Source organism: Schistocerca serialis, chromosome 1, assembly GCF_023864345.2.
Source record: "Schistocerca serialis cubense isolate TAMUIC-IGC-003099 chromosome 1, iqSchSeri2.2, whole genome shotgun sequence".
NCBI classification, from domain to species: domain Eukaryota; kingdom Metazoa; phylum Arthropoda; class Insecta; order Orthoptera; family Acrididae; genus Schistocerca; species Schistocerca serialis.
Window position 1 is genome coordinate 1,094,237,093 of NC_064638.1, and position 21,181 is coordinate 1,094,258,273.

Genomic DNA, 21,181 nt, shown 5'->3' on the forward strand with positions numbered 1-21,181 from the left:
CAGTGCAACACATGTTGGTGAACAAGGTCAAGCAAAACAAGGAAGACTGTCAAACATTTGTCATTATGTATATGAAGATAGTGAAGAAGGCGATCTTGCATCTCTCGAAGAATGAAATCCAGACCATTAGCTGCTTACAGGTGTTGATAAATATCAATGGGGACAGTTGAAGATATGTGCCTCGGTTGAGACTCGTACCCGGGATCTCCTGCTTACATGGCAGACACTATTTCAACATTTATCGATACGAAAAGTTCTAGAAGTTATATTGTTAAACGAAATTGCCACATGAAATTTAATTTCAGAATATTGTTTATAACAAGGAAAAAATCTTATGTTCTAGCATTGAAATTGGGTAATATGTGAGCAGCAATATTTCTTTATGCAACTCAATCTGCACATTCCAGTTGCAAATCTGCAAACCCTTGCATTTCTCTCTTGTTCGTGTGCAAAGGGGGGGGGGGGTGTTTCTAAAGTGGGCACCACATATTTTGTGTACTTTGTGATTTGTACAATACTTATTCCTCAATGATTTGCGGTAAAATATGACAGAAGACATTGGTGAACAAAAGCAGGGAAGGTAAGTAAACTTTTTGACAATTTCATTGTAAAAATCTGATATTACCTGTAATGCACAGGTTGCAGGGCTCACACATTTCAAGAGATCTGAAATGTAAACATGTAAAAATTTAGATTATTAAGTTTCATTTATTAATGAAAATAATCAATCTTTGAAAACATATACTGTAATTGGATGGATAAAAAAATCTACTATCCAAGCAACACCAGGAGAATACAGACATAAAGATACTGAAATTTGCAAGCTTTTTGGAGTCAGTGGCTCCTCCTCCTGGTAGAAGTGTTGAAGGGGAAGGAAGAGGGGTGAAAGAAAATGATCGGTGAGGTTTAAAAAAGGGGGAGAATTTGTAAAAGTCAACCAGAACTGCGGGTCAGGGGAGACTTACCAGATTGGACGAGAAGGTAAGCCTGATTGTTGGGGACTGCACCGGATGACATTTGAAAACCTGTGCCTTAAAGAAGGTGGAAGACTGGGTAATACTCAAGACAGTTTACTGCCAAAACATCATTCAAGTCTATAAGATCGGAAAGCTAAGTGCATGGTATATGGTAGAGTTGGGGGGGGGGGGGGGGGGGTTGAATAAACAGGTGAGATAATAAAACCTGTAGAAAACTAAACAGGGGTTAAAAAAGGAATTGTTTCTGTGAATAAATGCTGGGACTGAAGAAATTAATGTAAATTAAGGCCAGGTGGGTGGTGAGAATGAAGGATATGGAATGCCAGTCCCCACCCGGAGACTGAGCGAGGTGGTGCAGTGGCTAGCACACTGGACTCACACTCAGGAGGGTGACGGTCCTACTAACCCTTGTCTGGCCATCCTGATATCTGTGATTCAGCTCAATCACTTAAGACAAATGTCAGAATGGTTGGGACCGATGACTTAGTAGTTTGGTCCCCCCCCCCCCCCCCCCTCCTCTTTAAACCAACCAATCAGAATGCTTCCTTCAAAAGGACATTGCCAATTTCTTTCGCCAGACTTCCTAATTCAGGCTTGTGCTCTGTCTCTAATGACCTTGTTGTCGATAGACATTAAACACTAAAAAATAATCTCCCCCCACCCGGAGAGTTCTGAGAAACATGTTTGCGGAAAGAACCCAGATGGCACATGTAAAAAAAGGCGCTGAGGTCACAACTGTCATGTAGAGCATGCTCTACAACAATGTACTGTGTGTTGCTAGTATACAACCTCTGCCTGTGCCCATTCATCCTAACTGATAACTTAGTGGTAGTCATACCAATGTAAAAGGCCGAACAGTGTTCACATAGCAGCTGGTACATGACATGCATCATTTGATGGCTCTCCCATTGATAGCATATGTTTTGCCTGTGTAAGTGATATTGGCCGGGGGGGGGGGGGGTGTCGGAGGTGTTGGAGCCATAGGATACAGAACTGATTGTAGAAGCAGCATAGAATCTGACAAGGAGATTTGGAGGACAACAAATAGATATTCTAGGTGTGTGGGCAAAATGTCGAACAGAATGGATGATTTTAGGAGGCAAGAGCAGCATTGTTGAAGTATCAGATTAATACATTCAAGACCTGGATAATAATAAGTGACAAAGGGTGTACTCTTAACTTGTTTTTTGGGGTATCATCAATACCATAATTGGACTGATAGGAAATATGCTTTTGAACTAGGTTAAAGAAGGCTGAGGTGTGAATGATGGTGTATTTCTGTAAAGAGACTGCATCTGAACGAATAAGTTTGCCTTGAATGCCACTGTTTGACGTCAGGAATGAATGTGTGTCATCACTTTTTCAAAGTTTACTAAAAAAAAAAAAAAAAAGTTGAATTTCCGTATGATACCTCCCCAAAACTACAATATTTTGATTTTCTGATGATTTGTTAAAACACTACAGACATCTCTAAATGAGAGTAATTGTGAAAGTGTCATAACAAAAGGAAAAATTGAAAACTTGAGGTAAAGAAGCCAAAAGTGAGAGAGATCTGAATTTATTTTCAGTAAATACTTTGTGACCAATACTATGAGACATTATTAATGCACACACACTTAAATTTTTTGCGAATTTCAAAATTATGTTTTGAAAACATCAGTAATCAGGGAAATGATAAAATGGAAGGACTGCTAATTGTCAGCTATCACATTAATGCCTGAAACTCTTAGACTGTCAAAATATTTGTACATAAAGATTAAAGAATCTGAAATTTTTTGGTTTTTTAGAAATAATTTTATTCAAAACCCACATTCTAATATCTCTAAAAATTTCATGGTACGTTAGGTGGCCATTGTACTTAGGGAATGTACAACCAGAGTTGGCAATACTTGTCTGTACATAACATGAGACATTTTTTAGGTAGACCTAGCTCTACTCTGAAGCTCAAAAAATCATGGATACTTAAATATTTAAACCGATCGCTGATTTTAAGTAAAAGTCGTGCAAAACTGGCACTTCTGAATCAAAATAATTGCTTTACAACATTACAAGTGAGTGGGAAAACAATTCATACTTTTGTTTGAAACATTTTATAACAAAAATGGAATATTTATACCGATTTTTCTTTCTATGTTATTATTCACAAATTATTATGGTCTTCTGTCATGATTTTACTTCTTCATGACTTTCCATGAATTAAAATGGCCTACAATGTAACAATCAACACTGCACTGTTGAAAAGAGTTCCATTCCCCCCCCCCCACCCCTTCATATGTTTCTCATTGAACTCCTACAGCTGAGCTGAATTTGCACATGAACAAGGATGATCCAACGAGCAGTACTTGGGAAATGGGAACTGCACACTGAACTTTTGATGACGGCCATTTGAAAGCATTAGCAGGACCATGAGGTGTCATAAAGGAGGCGATTATATATTGCGGCTCATGAGAGACACTTATTATCTGTCCAACCTGGCACTGATTGTCATACACACAAAAAAATGAAGTGGTTCACTACAAAGTCATCTAATGTATACTGTGATCTCTGCATGTAACACAGAGTAACAGGCTGCAGCCTTCCCAGCAAAGAGCGCTCTCTCTCTCTCTCTCTCTCTCTCTCTCTCTCTCTCTCTGTGTGTGTGTGTGTGTGTGTGTGTGTGTGTGTGTGTGTGTGGGGGGGGGGGGGGTCCCTCTTAATATACTAATATACTTTCATTTGGGATTAAATTTTTAAAATGAGCTGCTGCACTATCAGTCACATACACATGTTTAGGAAATACGTTTGCTATCAAATGTACAGTTCGGCGTTAGAAGTCATTTAACATCTGAAAATGCTATATTGTCTTTTCTCTGTGAGGTACTGGTTGGGCTAAACAAAAGGTTTCGAACACTTGGCATATTTTTTGCTTTAACTAAGGCATTTGATTGTGTTGATCGCAAAATATTGCTCCAGAAGTTGGACCATTACGGAATACAGGGAGTAGCTTGCAATTGGTTCACCTCTTACTTTAGCAACAGGCAGCAAAAGGTCATTATTCACAATGTTGATAACGGCTGTGACGTGGGGTCTGAGTGGGGTACTGTCAAGTGGGGGGAGGGGGGGGGGGGTGCCGCCCCAGGGATCAGTGTTGGGCCACTCCTGTTCCTTATTTATATAAATGATATGCCCTCTACTATTACAGGTAAATCTAAAATATTTCTGTTTGCTGATGACAGTAGCTTGGTAGTAAAGGATGTTGTGTGCAACATTGGCTCGGTTTCAAATAGTGCAGTACATGACCTAAGTTCATGGCTTGTAGAAAATAAACTAACCCTAAATCACAGTAAGACTCAGTTTTTACAGTTTCTAACACACAATTCAACAAAACCTGACATTTTAATTTCACAGAACGGGCATATGATTAGTGAAACTGAACAGTTCAAATTTCTAGGTGTTCAGATAGATAGTAAGCTGTCGCGGAAAGCTCACGTTCCGGATCTTGTTCAAAGACTTAATACTACCATTTTTACTATTCGAATGATATCAGGAGTGAGTGATCATTTGACACGAAAATTAGTCTACTTTGCTTATTTTCATTCGCTTATGTTGTATGGTATTATATTTTGGGGTAACTCTTCCTATTCTAAAAGGATGTTTTTGGCTCAGAAACGGGCGGTTCGGGCAGTAAGTGGTGTAAGTTCACGAACCTCTTGTCGACCCCTGTTCATGAGTCTGAGTATTTTGACATTGGTCTCTCAATAGACATATTCATTGCTGTCAGTTCTTGTTAACAATATTAGCTTATTCCCAAGAATAAGCATCTTTCACTCGGTTAATACTTGGCAGAGATCAAACCTGCATTTGGATTGGACTTGCTTAACTCTTCTGCAAAATGTGTACAGTATACTGCTGCATCCATTTTCAATAAGCTACCACTCGAATTCAAAAATCTTAGCAGTAATCCACGCACTTTCAAATCGAAATGGAAGAGTTTCCTCATGGGGTTAGTCCTTCCATTCTGTCGAGGAGTTCCTTGAAAAATTAAGCTGATTGTTATTGTATTATTGATTGTAAGTAAACTTATGGACTGATTTTTTTCAGGTTCATAAACATTTGTTTTTATCTGTTATTTTTATGTTGTAATTTCATGTACTGACACGTTATATGACCTTGAATATTTGCTCATCAATTTGGCCCTACGGAACTTGACGTGTAAATAAATAAATAAACATGGCCTCTAGATGCTATGTCATCAATTATCATGCTGACAGTGTAGCATGTCTGTGCACTGGCATGAATGAGATCATCACTGACATTAGCAAAACAGTGTGGTGTTTGAAGGAAGTGAGCAACACATGTGAATATTGATATCTGTGATATGTGCCAGTGGTAACTTTGAATTTCATTCTGTAAAGCAACAGGCCAGTTCTTAGCAAAATCAAAATGAAGAATAATGTGTCAGTATTTTGGTATGTGGCTGACTTGACTTCTGCTATGGCCTGCCTCTGAATCCTCCGGATATGATGGTGATGTATTCCTTTCATGACCCAATGTGTAACCTCTGTAACAAACTTCTCTGGCTCTACTGTCTTCTTCTGCAACTCTCCTCCCTCCCACAATGCATAGGTTACCTCAGTATCCTAAAGGTGTAATACTTCAACAGCCATCACTTTGGCATTAGGACACATTGCAGACTCCTGCAGCCAACACGTATTTTGCGGCTCTTGACGTATATGCAGAAGCATCTAGTCCACCTCTGTGCATTTCTTTCCGGTGACAATGGTCATGGCGAAACAAACAAGTTTCAAATTAGTACAGGATATACATCTGCACACTTCCTTCACTGGCTGGCATGTTACTCACTTTGGTCATAAGAAGTAGAATTTTGTGAGACCAATTTTTAAATTCAGGTTCTCCTTTTTCCATTACAAGATATGTTTGTTTTATTGATCTTGTAATATATCTTTTTACCTTTTGACCTTTTTCACTAACAGAGGTAACAGCCTAGTTAGGACTTTGCCTGCTGTAATCTCTGTCATCACTTAGGTAATATTCCAGAGCAACAGTAAGTGTGCCATCATGCAACAGATGCCCACAGTAAGAATCTGGGATTGCTCAAATACTGTGCTCATTCTATATTTTATGAGCTTTTTAAATCAAAGAATGTGAGCAAGTGAGTATGTATTTCTGTATCTGCTGCTTGGAGTATGTACCTGGTATCAGTAACTGTAACTTGTCAGTGTAGGTGACTGCTGAGATAGCAGTATTTAGAGTTTGAAACCACACATCACATTTTGTGCACAGATTACTATCTTCGGCTTCTGCACCAAGTGCATCTACCTTATGCAATTCACAAAGTTTTGAAGATGTTGCTTGTGTAAAACTTGTTTCAATTTCTTTCACTTTTCTTTTTACATATTTTCTTCTTATGCTTCTTACTTTCCTGGACATTTAAGGGAGGGATATAGTAGGGGCAACAATAGAAATGCTAACTTTCAACACAACTTCACACCCAGGAATTTAACATCTGCACTGTCTTCTTCAGTTTCACATTCGGGTGGTTATAGTTCAGGTGGGTTGTCACTAAATTTCTTCTTGTAGTGAGTGTAGCAGCAATTCCTGCACAACAGGTGTGATGCTAATACCATTACTTGAGGACCAAGATATTTGTGCAATACCTCGGACAGATTTTCAACAACTGTGAAGTGTTGTTCACTTTTCTTAAACACCACCTTCTTGTATCTTTTTTGGTAGTCCACACATCTCATTCTTTCGCTACTGTATTTTCTCACTGATATTGTCTAACAAAAAGTTCATACCAAACACAAAACTATGCAGAATGGTTTATGTGCAAGTTCTCACTCATTTGTGATAAACATAGTGTGTGCAGGGAAACAGTGTTGCCAACATGCATATTTTAACTAGAAATTCAGAGAAGCAAAATATGCAAGTTGCCAACATGCATATTTTAACTAGAAATTCAGTGATGCGAAACATGCACAACGTTGAAAAATTTTCAACATTTGACATAGAAAAATATTGCTCTCTGTCTTTGCACTGACTTCCAACATATTAATCAAACAATATTTTGTGTAGTTCTAAAAAGTTTTTGGATGGGGGTTTTTGAAAAAATAATCATAAAAATGCATTTTTTTAAACGTTTTAGTGATTAATATTTACATAATACAGATAGCTAGAGCACAGAAGATACTGTTTATAATTACTTCAGTAATATCTCATAATGACAGAAAAGACAGCGTTCTGTGAGTATGCAAATTAGAAAAATAATTAAGTGGAAAAAATAACTTAAATTTCGTATTTTCATCTTAAATTTGTAAGTTAAAGGAAGCCCATAAGTGTGTGGGTGTCAACCAAATTTCAACGCACTAAGATGGAGCATTAATGCAAAACATCTGCCAGGTCATTAGTACTTTTGGTTTATTAGTTAGAATTTTTTTGTTCTCTTTTGCTTTAAGAGCTATTTACGAAACATACATTTTTGAAAGGACTGTACCATTTACAAAAATTAATATAAAACAAAAATACTTCATTTCTTAGCACTTATGAAACAGAGGTCTACTATATACACTCCTGGAAATGGAAAAAAGAACACATTGACACCGGTGTGTCAGACCCACCATACTTGCTCCGGACACTGCGAGAGGGCTGTACAAGCAATGATCACACGCACGGCACAGCGGACACACCAGGAACCGCGGTGTTGGCCGTCGAATGGCGCCAGCTGCGCAGCATTTGTGCACCGCCGCCGTCAGTGTCAGCCAGTTTGCCGTGGCATACGGAGCTCCATCGCAGTCTTTAACACTGGTAGCATGCCGCGACAGCGTGGACGTGAACCGTATGTGCAGTTGACGGACTTTGAGCGAGGGTGTATAGTGGGCATGCGGGAGGCCGGGTGGACGTACCGCCGAATTGCTCAACATGTGGGGCGTGAGGTCTCCACAGTACATCGATGTTGTCGCCAGTGGTCGGCGGAAGGTGCACGTGCCCGTCGACCTGGGACCGGACCGCAGCGACGCACGGATGCACGCCAAGACCGTAGGATCCTACGCAGTGCCGTAGGGGACCGCACCGCCACTTCCCAGCAAATTAGGGACACTGTTGCTCCTGGGGTATCGGCGAGGACCATTCGCAACCGTCTCCATGAAGCTGGGCTACGGTCCCGCACACCGTTAGGCCGTCTTCCGCTCACGCCCCAACATCGTGCAGCCCGCCTCCAGTGGTGTCGCGACAGGCGTGAATGGAGGGACGAATGGAGACGTGTCGTCTTCAGCGATGAGAGTCGCTTCTGCCTTGGTGCCAATGATGGTCGTATGCATGTTTGGAGCCGTGCAGGTGAGCGCCACAATCAGGACTGCATACGACCGAGGCACACAGGGCCAACACCCGGCATCATGGTGTGGGGAGCGATCTCCTACACTGGCCGTACACCACTGGTGATCGTCGAGGGGTCACTGAATAGTGCACGGTACATCCAAACCGTCATCGAACCCATCGTTCTACCATTCCTAGACCGGCAAGGGAACTTGCTGTTCCAACAGGACAATGCACGTCCGCATGTATCCCGTGCCACCCAACGTGCTCTAGAAGGTGTAAGTCAACTACCCTGGCCAGCAAGATCTCCGGATCTGTACCCCATTGAGCATGTTTGGGACTGGATGAAGTGTCGTCTCACGCGGTCTGCATGTCCAGCACGAACGCTGGTCCAACTGAGGCGCCAGGTGGAAATGGCATGGCAAGCCGTTCCACAGGACTACATCCAGCATCTCTACGATCGTCTCCATGGGAGAATAGCAGCCTGCATTGCTGCGAAAGGTGGATATACAATGTACTAGTGCCGACATTGTGCATGCTCTGTTGCCTGTGTCTATGTGCCTGTGGTTCTGTCAGTGTGATCATGTGATGTATCTGACCCCAGGAATGTGTCAATAAAGTTTCCCCTTCCTGGGACAATGAATTCACGGTGTTCTTATTTCAGTTTCCAGGAGTGTATTTTTTCCAGAATAATTCATGACCATGAGTTGACATGACCTGTATGATTTGAGATAAAATCACCCATTATTATTTGTTAGTAGGTTTAATGTGAACAGAAGCATGTAGCTGACCCTCTGTGAGTATGAGGTCAACATCAAGGAAAGTGGCATGGGATTCTAAATGTATTTAGCTATTCCAAGAATTCTAACAGGTCAGTCTCACCACGAGTCTATATTGCAAAGATGTTATCAATGTATGTAAATCAAATCGGCAGTAGAGGGCCTATGGATCCGAGGAAAGCTCCAGCTAAGCAACCTGTGAAAAGGTTGACATAGGAGGGCGCCATCCTCATTCCTATAGCAATGCCACTGATCTGTTTGTGACCCTGCCCCTCAAAGGTAAAGCAGTGGTTAGTAAGTATAAAGCTGATTAAGATAAGCAGGAAGGAGGTCATAGGTATGGATTCAGTGAGCGCTGATCGAGGAAATGTTCAGCGGCAGACAGACCATGTATATAAGGGATGTTGTTGTGTGTGGGAGGTTGTTGATAGACTGGGACAGGCACAGATTGCAGACGCTCTTGCTAGGAAAAGTTCCGATGCAGCTGATGTCATTAGTTGCTTCCCTTCCCTGTTTTTCCATTCTCTCCCCTTCAATTTACGTAAGATCTGGGTAATGGTTGGTGTCTTTGTGCTGTATGCTGCAAGGGTAGATCAACGTAGGCAGATATACGTTCCATGGGTACTTTGAAGCTAGCAACTATGGGACAGCCAGGATGTTTGGGTTCATGGACCTTAGGTAAGGATGGGGTAAGAAGTTCTGTGTATTGAGGTGTTAATCCTTGTGTAACTGACCTAAAGTCTCTCCTTAAAACCTCTAGCCACTCACAGCGACCACATAAATCTATAGAACATTGGTTTCAATTAGTGTACTGCTTTGCCATGTAATTCTCATGGGAAAAATAACAGAACACATGTAAGTGTTAAGTAATGCTCCTAAATTATCCCTTTTATTTGAATCTTCTAGAATACTCAAAGTCACATTAGTGTGTGGAGACTATTGTCTTGCTTTCTTTTGTGTGCTGGCCTTTTTGCAAGAATAGATCTATATAAGCTGTAACACTTGTAAGTACTTTTCTGGGAGTAGAAACTACTGGTACCAAATGATTTGAGGTCGATTTTACTTTCTGATACACAACTCCTCCTGTCTCCATATTTTCCCTACAGAAATGGACTGCTAATGTTTAGTCCTCTATGTTTTAACATCTCTGCATGAGCCATGGAACTTGTTGAGGTGGTGTGGCTTGCATTCCTGAATGACACAGATAGCAATGCTGAAAGTGCGACCTAAAATATTCTGGAGGCAAAAAGGGAACTGGATAGATTGAAGTTATAATGGGAATCTGTAAAGTGTGTTGGGAGGAAGAACAGAACTCTGGTCAGATAAATGCAGGATTGTAAATATAAAACCAAAGTGGTAATGCAGAGTAGGTCTAATAATGAATAAGAAAATAGGAATGCACGTAAGCTACTAAGAATGACATAGTGAACACATTATCGTAACCAAGGCAGACACAAAACCAACACTCACCACAATCGTACAAGTTTATATGCCAAATAGCTTAGTATATTATTCAGATAATTAAGGGAGACAAAAGATTTAATAGTAAGAAAAGGAAGAGAAGTGAAAATAATAGAACATGGACTGGAGGGAAAGGAATGAAAGAAGTTACCTGGTAAAATGTTGCACAGAGCATAATTTAATCACTGCTAATACTTGGTTTAAAAATCAAGAAAGTAAGTTTCATAGACGGAGATTTCGAAGTCAGATTTTAATACATTGCCTGCTGCACATGTGGTGATGGATGTCTCATGGTAATGATGTCAGTTTTGATGTTCTGCTGTGGTAAACAATGATGCACTGAATCTGGGAAAGAATGAAATAGAACACAAGTGGATAACTTTGAAAGACATACTGGTGAAGGCAGCAGAGGATCAATAGCCAAAAAGAGCCAAGTAACAAGCCTTCAGTGATGCATAAGGTAATGGACCTAAATGACAAAAGGAGACAATACAGTTTCTTGAAAAATGAGATTAAATAGGAAGTGAAAAATAGCAAAGTGGGAGTGGTTAGATGAGAAATGCAAGGCTGTAGAAGCATGTATAACTAGAAGAGAGAGAGATGCTGCCTGCAGGAAAATGAAAGAAATCTTTGGAAAAAAGAGCAGCAGGTGCATAATTATTAAGAGCTCAGATGGCAAACCAGTACTAAGCAAAGAAGGGAAAGGTGGAAGGAATATATTGAAGGACTATGTAGGGGTAAGACAATAGTATAGAAGAGAATAGAAATAGACAAAGATGACTTGGGAGGTATGATACTGCGAGAATAATTTGACAGAACAGTGAACGACCAAAGTTGAAACAAGGCTCCTGCAATAGAAGACATTCTCTCAGAATTATTCACATCCTTAGGAGAGTCAGCCATGGCAAAATTATTCCACCTGGTTTGTAAAATATTCAGTAGAAGAGATGTATTTAACAGTAATGAAGATGAAGTAGTGCTCATAACTCTCGAGGTACGCATTTTAGAGCCTTGTCTACTAGATATTTTTGCTTTGAATGATCATTTCTGTCATATCCTTGAATATTGACCATTCTTCCAGCTTCAAGAATGTAACGAGCACATGAAGGCAGGTGCCGACAGGTACGAATATTGGCAAACCATCAGTTTAATAAGTCACAGTTGCAAAAAATTGACATGAATTATTTTCTGAGGAATACAAATCAGGTGGAAGCTGACCTCAGAGAACTATCAGTTTGAGTTCCGCAGAAATGTACACCCTAGGCAATACTGACCCTAGAAGATTGACTGGAGAAGGGAAACCTACATTTACATGCTGCCTGACCAGGAAAGTGAAGCACCGAGAAGAGATCGTCGGAGTCAATGTAACTTCATACATGTAAGCACAATTGATGGGCATGTAATTTATTAGGGTTGCAATTCACTGTGACAGAGAGACAGGCCATCAGAGTACACTAGTGGTGTTACCTGGTGTGGTAATATATATAAGGAGTGTAAACAGCTTCATGTTGGTGATGACTAGGAAGGACATGGAGAGGCCATGTGCTCATGTGAGACAGCATTATCAGCACCTGACCAAGTTTGAAAGGAGCCTCATTGCAGGTTCCCATTTGGCTAGCTGGTTGGATCATGCAGCATCCAGTTCTGTGGGGCATTCGGATATGGTAGTAGCCTGATGAAGGACAGCATGAGATCATGAGGGCAGACATACTTGTCAAGGTTCTGGTTGACCATGTTTGACCTCTACAAGAAAGAATTGCCATATTGTGCATGAAGCTCTTCATAACCCCTTCACATCTGCACCTGCCATCTGAGGCCAAGTACTGGACTCTGCAACATCCTGTGTCATCCCACACCAGTGGTCAGAGACTAACAGTAGCCAGAGTGGGGAATTGCTGTCCCATATGTAGGCTACCACTAACTAGGTGCCTGGGAAGCATGGACTGTTGAATGGCATTTCATTTTGTACAGTGAGAAATCACAATTCTGCATTACCCCAGGTGACTGTCAATGAATAGGGTGGAAATCTGGGAAGAGATTCCATTCTTCTAATGTTTTGGAGAGGCACAGCAGTGTTACTCTTGATGTCATGGTTTGGGAAGTCCTCAGGTACCACTTCAGGTCATGACTGGCAGTGATTGAAAGAACTCTGACTACACAGCAGTACATCGTGGACATCCTGCACCCTCATCTGTTTCATCTCATGTGACAGTATTGTAGTACCATTTTTGACAGGTCAGTGCTCATCCACATATGGTATGTTTATCTATGAACTGATTGCATGATGTTGACTGCACCTGTGTTAGCAAGATCCCTATGTCTGTCCCTGATGACCCATGTGTGGAACTAGTTTGGATGTCAACTCCGTCCCAGTATCCTGGGTATCAACGACCAGTTAAGACAGTTGTTGGCTAGCTTGATTCGGGAAAGCATAAATCTGCTTTGACATCTCTCACAACTGAATCAGTGCCTGCATCATACTGATAAGTGGTCTCATACTGCCTCTCAATCCACAAAGTTTCATTTTGTTTCCTCCTACTATTCAGGTTTTGACAGTGCTGACTGAGATATATTCATTCAAACTCTGAAGGCAGGAGGGATGAAACACAGGGAGTGAAAGACTGTGTGCTACTTTTACAGAAACCAAATGGCAATTATATGAACTGAAGGATGTGAAAGGGAAGCAGTGGTTGAGAAGAGAGAGCGACAGTGCTGTAGCCTATTTCTGATGTTATTCAATGTGTACATTGAGCAAGCAGGAAAAGAAACCAAGAACAAATTTGGAGAAGAAATTACAGCCCAGGGAGAAAAAATATAACTGGGAAGTTCGCCAGTGACACTGTAATTCTTTAGGTTGCAATATCAACAATATAAGGAAAAATGTGGACTGCTACTCATCATAAAGATGACCCATTGAATTACAGACATGCTCATTGAAAAGGTCTTTACACATTTAGCTTTTGACCAAAGCCTTCTTCAGAAAAGGAGAAACATATACACACACAGCTTGGACCGGAATGCAACTGTTACACTGAACGGAAGCTGCAGTCTGGAAGAGAAGGCATAGCAGGATACAGGGAATGAGGAAGAGCACTGTCTGGCAGAATGTGCAGGGACTAGGATGTGACATGACAAGATCCAACAGGTTCAGCATCAGGAGGCTGAGAGGTGGAGCGGGGGGGGGGGGGGGGGGGGGTGTAAGTGGAAAAGGAGAGTAGCGAGGAGGAGGGAAGACAGACGGTGTGATGGCAGAGGGCAACGTGGCGTGATAGTTCGGGGGGGGGGGGGGGGGTGTATTGTTGGTCGGAGAATGTGTGGGCAGTAGGTTGAGGGAGCAGAGATTGTGTTGTAATGGTAGCTCCCATCTCTGCAATTCTGGAAAGCTGGTGGACAACGGGAAGATCCAGGTGGCCCAGGTTGTCAAGCAGCCATTGAAGTTATGAATGTAATGTTCAGTAGCATGTTGTGCCACAGGGTGGTCTACCTTGTATTTGCTCACAGTTTTGCTGATGCTGTTCATTCCGGTGGACAGCTGGTTGGTAGTAATACCAATATAAAAAGCTGTGCAATGATTGCAGCAGAGCTGGTATATGACACGGCTGCTTTTGCAGATGGCCCTGCCTCTGATGGAGTAGGATAAGCCTGTGACACGACTGGAATAGGAATTGCTGGATGGGTGGATTGGGCAAGTCTTGCACCTGGGTCTTCCACAGGAATGTGATACCTGTAGCAAGGGGTTGGTATTGGGAGGGCACAGGGGTGGACTAGGATGCGGTGGAGATTGGGTGGGCGACAGAAAAGCCTGTCCAAAAGGATGACCTGGGTCTTCTACAGGAATATGATACCTGTAGGAAGGGGTTGGTATTGGGAGTGGCACAGGGATGGACCAGGATGCTATGAAGATTGGGTGGGCTACAGAAAAGCCTGTCCAAAAGGATGAGCGACCACTGCCAAACTGTGAGCAATAACAAAATAGACCACCCTGCGACACAACATGCTACTGAACATTACATTCTTAACTTCAGCAGCTGCTTGACAACCTGGGCCATCTGGATTTTCCCCGTCCCTGTTCATCTCCGTTTCCCCCTCCCTGTCCCATGGCCTCATGACGCAGCAACTGTTGGCAGTCTAGCGCTCGCATATTCTGCGAGACAGCACCCTTTTTCTTGTGCTATCCATACCCTACCATCCCTTCCCTACCCCCTCCAGGTTGCTTCTTCCGTTCTATGTGAAAATTGCATTCCCATCTGAGCTGTCAGAGATGGCTATTATGTGAGCATGAGGCATGTCGACAGACAGAACAAAGGACTTGAAAGAACAATTGAATGGAAAATACAGCGTCTTGAAAAGAGATTATAAGACGAACATAAAGTAAAACAAGGGTAATAAAATGTGGTCAAATTGAACCAGCTTATGCTGATAGAACTAGATTAGAAAATGACATTAAAAGCAGTAGAACAGTTTTGTTATTTGAGCAGAAAAATAACACAGTTGCCAAAGTTAAGATGATATAAAATGGAGACTGGGTACAGCACAAAAAATATTTTTGAAAAAGCAGAATCTGTTAACCTCTACAGCTACATGGATACTCTGCAAATGACATTTAAGTGCCTGGCAGAGGATTCATTAAATATGAATGGTAGGAGGTCTTTTCTGAAAGTCTGGAGTGCAGCCTTGTACAGAAGTCAAACCTGGATAAGAACCAGTTCAGACAAGAAGAGTATAGCGGCTTATGAAATGTGGTGCTGCAGAAGAATGCTGAAGATTAGATTGGTGGATAGAGTAATTAGTGAGGTTCTGAAATGAACTGGGGAAAAAAATTATGTCACAACTCAACTAAAAAAAGGATCACTTGATAGGACACTCCTGAAGCATGCAGGACTCAGTCAGTTTGGTAATTGAGGCAAGTGTGGGACCTAAAACCAGTAGAGGGAGACTAAGGGATGAATACAGTATGCCCATTCAAATGGATGTGAGTACCTGCCAGGGTAGTCGAGAGCACTAAAGCACTGCTTCCTGGACTCGGGTAGGTGTGCCGGTCCCAGATCAAATCCGCCCAGCGGACGAATGACGATGGCTGGATGTGGTTTTTAGGCAGTTTTCCACATCCCGCTAGGTGAATACTGGGCTGGTCCCCACGTTCTGCCTCAGTTAAATGACTCACAGACATTTGAAACACATTCACACTATTCTATGGCTTATACTAGATGCAGACAGTTGGGGTACACTGATTCCATTCCATGGGGTATGGGGTGGTGACAGGAAGCGCATCCAGCCACCCCTTGCAATTAACATGCCACGTCTGTTTAACCTTAACAGCAGACCCCCCAGTCGGGATTAATACTTTGAAAGAGAGAGATTCAAATGGATGTGAGTAGCATAAGACATTTGGAGATGAAGAGGCAGTTTAAGGATACGTAGTGTGGGGAGCTGCATCGAACCAGTGTTTGGACTGAAGTTAATAACAACTGTTTAACATTGCTATGCTACAGAACAGTCTCCTGTCACAACCTACATTCTATGGCATCAAACACCACATCATTATTATGTTAAGAGACAAAGCTATCATCAGGTATTGGTAGGTTCAGTTGACCCCTTTCATATATTTTCAGCAGAAAAACATATCAAAGGTTCTCTTCTCTACTTGCAGTAACCGATTCTAAAGTTGTTCATTTGGCAACTTGCTGTAAATGTTGAGAAATGCAAAATTGTGCACTTCACAAAATGAAGAAACATAGCATCTATGATAACAATATCAACAAGTAACAATTGGAATCTGTCACTTTATACAATTGTGTGAATTTTCATTGAAAATTAAACTCTGTGTAAAGGAGTGAACTTTAAAGACAAGCAATTTATACAATGTTTTCGACAGCAATATGAGTCTTTCAACGAAGTGGATGGTGAAGTGTGGTGACATTAACATACATGTGCAACAAAGTAATTTCTGAGTATGTATCTCACAATGCCTGATACATTTATAAGTGAACTATAGTCGTTCAATGGATGCTGTTGGCCAGGGTTCTCTCCACTGAAAATGTGAGTGTGATGGGTAATAATGACGCCCGGCCCATAAGAATGGAGATCTTCTGCCACAGTGTCGGATTCTGAACATCTACCACACACACTACACCCAGAATGAAGACAAACACCACAGCAATTCTTTTAATATGTAATACTCAGGTGAAAGTGTGACATTCAACGTGAAATTAACGCTAAGAAATGAGTGCACGCATGTACGATGGTAGCAACTAGCATGTTGACTGCTAGCAATTCGTGCTTAGCCGCCAAACATACTAGCGTACAGGCGCAAAACCTGGCAACGAGGCTGAAGCAAACTGAACGTTATTGTCAGCACGCTAAATTCAAATATTTAGTTGACTATCAAATTATGTATATAATCTTTTAATTTCTTGTAGAACCCGAACATACATAGGATAAGCTGACATAGCCATTCCATTGAATAAAGGAGAAGCTGACAAATAAATGGGATCGACCTCTATCAGCAAATGTAAATATAAGTTATGTACATGCATAAACACTGTATGTCTCCATACCATGTCAACGTACAGTGTGGCAGCAATTTTGTAGGTACATGGTGAAAGACCCCTCCTCCCCAATGTGGTAAAGTTAAAATTTATTAAAAAATTAAACAGCAATAACGATAGAATCAAAGACCAATTGTAAGTGCCGGCAAAGGCATTAGCTATGAATGGCAGTAAAGCGTACAGAAATGACCATAAAACATCATTCACTGTTTTTATACATGATTTTGTTTCACTATCTCATATGTAGAAGTTATTAAAGTGAAACAGAACCAAGTTAAGAAGAATTCCTTCATATTTTATATCATCGTGAGAGGCACTGTAGTTCCTTGGAGTCGGCTACCTGCATCTACAATTCAAATTGAGGAAAAGAAGTCCATGGTCATATTTTCATAAAATTAACAGAAGGAGAAGCTTTCAGAAGACAACAAATGGACACTAAAAGAAACGACGCAAGGTAAAGTGAATGAAAAATGGCACAGTTTTGTACACCAGAACATTTCGTAATAATACACTGTACTAATATTTGCCTTTCATTGCAAGTGAAAGAACAATTACCAAGCAATTCCTTTACTTTTTTCCTTTTAATTATATTGTTTTATTAATAAAATACAGAAGACACCAACATGTTGTGCTCGCTATGTGTGAATATCAGCACATGATGTGCACTATTTGATAACGAGAGTTTAAGCCATTCTTTGAATGTTGACTAGCCCTCTGTTTTGGATGACAATAGTGAGGAGGTCAGAAGCCTCATTATTTGTTGAAAGCATCAATCTAGCTGCCACTGCCCCCCCCCCCCCCCCTCCCCAATTTTTGTGTGTCAGAGTACAGGCATTTTCTAACGTTATAATCCCAATAACCTGAGAACTTCAGATGTATTCTTTCGTTTCTATTATTTTTTATGACACAATCACATGAGCATTTCACAATGCCATAATCATTTTCTACCAACCACTGGTCATCTTCAAACTGTCAATAGGCAGAGGAAATAATCATTTTAGAACCTTTAAAATTTGCTAGTAAAAATCTACAAAATGATAAAGAAGAATAAAAAATTGCTAAAGGCGTATGCTGCAAGTGGATTCTATTGTGTTTACAATAACACTGAAAGCAGCAGTAGGTAGAGGTCAGTGTCTTGAAGGGGGGGGGGGGTGAAATCCCCTCTTTGTCTTTTCATACATATCTATATTTGTAAAAGAATATCTGCTTTGGAATATTTGTAGTTACAGTCATTAGTGTGTGATGTGATTTTTAAACACAAATTAAATTCCAGCATTTGTAACAAGGGACAGGAGGGTTGGGGAAGGGGGAGGAGGGAAGTGTTTCATATGTACATGATGACATGGCTAGAGTAATACATTGACTCCCTCACACATACTGATGGATGTTTCACTGCCAGGGCACAGTTTCAGGTGTGAGACTGCGCTGTAGACTGGTGGAAAGGAAATTATTGCATAAGAATAGTAAATTACTTTGGATATCTTTTGTTACTGTATGCTGATATTTATTATGGTTGTATATATGTATTTACTATACTTTTAGCTTTTATAATTTTGATCACACTCATTGTAGTTGAGAGACTGAATGATGGAGAAGCACATGAAAGAGGCTGAGAATGTTGCTGGGCTTTCAGACAAATGAACTGGTACAGAATAAACATAAACTCATGTGGCTACATTTTACTGGCACTGCAGCTCAGCTGGCGTGATGGGATGCATTGAATGGAGCAGGCAAGAAGATAAAATGTTGGATAGAAGGGTGGCTAGTGTTTGAAACAGAGAAGCAGAAAGCACACAGGATAGGAATGTAGTTCACATTGCAAGAGGTAGGGAGAATTGCAGGTGGTGCACAGTGATGTGACCGAATGGACTGTGAGAGGGAGACAGAACAGGGAGGCTACATAGAGGAGATTGCAAATGTAGATTGAGTGGAGGTGTGAGGATAGAGATGTAGGTGGGACAGGTGCCAGGGGAGCTCAATGCCAGGAGGATTGTGGGATCGAAGACTGTGGTATGAGGGTAGTTCCCACCTTTGTAGTTACCGATCGCGCATTTTTACTTGGCTCCTCCTTGATTGGTGGAAGTCAGCAGACTTCATGCTGCTCCAGAATGTTAACAATTGATGCCAACACTAGCTACCTATTAGTATTGTGCATGATAATAATGAGCTGTTGTGAATAAAGTGTTGATCAGTGTGCGATCTTGTTCATAGTGATTGTTAATATTATTCACAAAAATGAGCAAAGAGCCTGTACCTGGTCCTTGTAGTAACTCACCATCAACTTTCATGTCACTTTTATGACACATTAACCTGTTAAATGTTCATTCCTTTTGTAAGCTGTAAGCTGACTGCTCTGGGAGGAGGAGGTGGGATTTGTCTCAGCAGTCAGTGTGCTACGAGCCAAACACAAACTTCCGCTCCCAGAGTCTTCTACTCAGGAGCTAAGTAAAAGTGTGCAAGATCTAAGAGAACCCTATGGACTTTGTCTTTTGGCTACTTTTGAATACGTTTTTATGCCCAAATGCCACGTCAGTAATTCATTGATCAGTATGTCTCGAAAATTTAAAAACTCTGTTGGCTGTGCCTGATGCATGTGAAAGTTATTGCTTCTTTGGAACGGGCATTTCTCCCTCATCATCACTGCTATTTCTGTCCTTAGACATATTGATTAAATTTTGAAACAATGTTGTCATTTGTGTGTTGTCTGACAACCAGCATTTTGTCTTCAACCTCTCGAAGCTCTTCAAATATAGGCTGACATGCTTGTTTCATGTTAGCCAGACTTGGCTCATTCCTTATTGCAGGGCCCAACTTTAGCACCATTCTTCAGTCAGTGGAAATCTCAGTAGTGTGCACAAAACTGAAATCCAGCTTTCTTGATAGTAATACCACTTGCTGCAAACAGCTCTCCCAGCAAATGTCATGCCAAAGAGTGTGTGTACAATGGAATCAGTGGCCTTGTACTGGCCAGCTGTACTGTTGCCCTTGATGTTCACTTTGATGTGCCTTGGAGCCACTTTTCCTGCTAGACATTTTTTTGTTAAAACAATGTTACCTCACCAGATTAAAGAGAAATGTATGTGACTTCAGAAAGTGCAAATTTCAATTAATGAAACAATTGCTTTTAACAAAAAGTGTCTATCAGAAAAAAGGAGACATCAATAACAATAGTAGAGCTGCACATATAAAAGGATATAAATAATGCAAAATTTGTGCAAGGAATTATGCTGCCGTCTGATGATGGACTCGGGTCAGAAACTAGTTATAGCAAAATATTCATCAAAAAGTGTGGCTGGTAGAAGCTTTCTTTTTCCCAGTGATATTTATGAACACAGGGGCAGTCTTCGCAAACCATTGTGGATAAAATGTCCCATTTTTGTTAGTACCATAAAATATAATCAAATAAATAATAATCATGAAACATTTTAGGTAAAAAATAGAAAGAAAACGGAATTTGTCAAGAGATGTTTTCCTGTGACATTATTTTCATAGTACACAGACAGCAGTTGAAATCATAATCTTGCTAAACCCATCAATTGAAAGTGTTTCAGCAAAAGACATATTGCTACATCATCACAAATTATCAGTGATAGTTTTTCCTAAATAAACTATAAAGTGTCACTGAATATTATTAGAGATGTGAATCATGCCAGAAAGTAGGGAGTCTTCATTTTGGATATTTACTTGGACATTGTAGGGTTTGTTCACATTATATGCTGTAGTCTGAGAGAGCAGGTAACTTCCGTGTCAGAGACAGGTTGTATAAGGTGGCAGTTTAGGTAACGTCCGTGTCAAAAACAGGTGGTATAAGGCGGCAGTCCACTGTTAGGCTGCTATACGTCATCTCATCATAAATTAAATTTGCGTGAAAAAGAGTATTGCAAACTTATCTTTAAATGTCGAGGCCTTTTTGATCTCTTGCTAAGTCATTTTGTCCCTTCCAGTTATGTTTGTGGAGACCAGACCATTGAGGCACTCCTTACTTTATCTTACCTCAGTTATACTTTTACCCTCTATGTGTGAAGTTTTAATTCACAAAGCACTGGAAAAACAAACTACTCTTGTCTGCACTATAAATATTGTGTGGATTACACCCTTTTTCTTT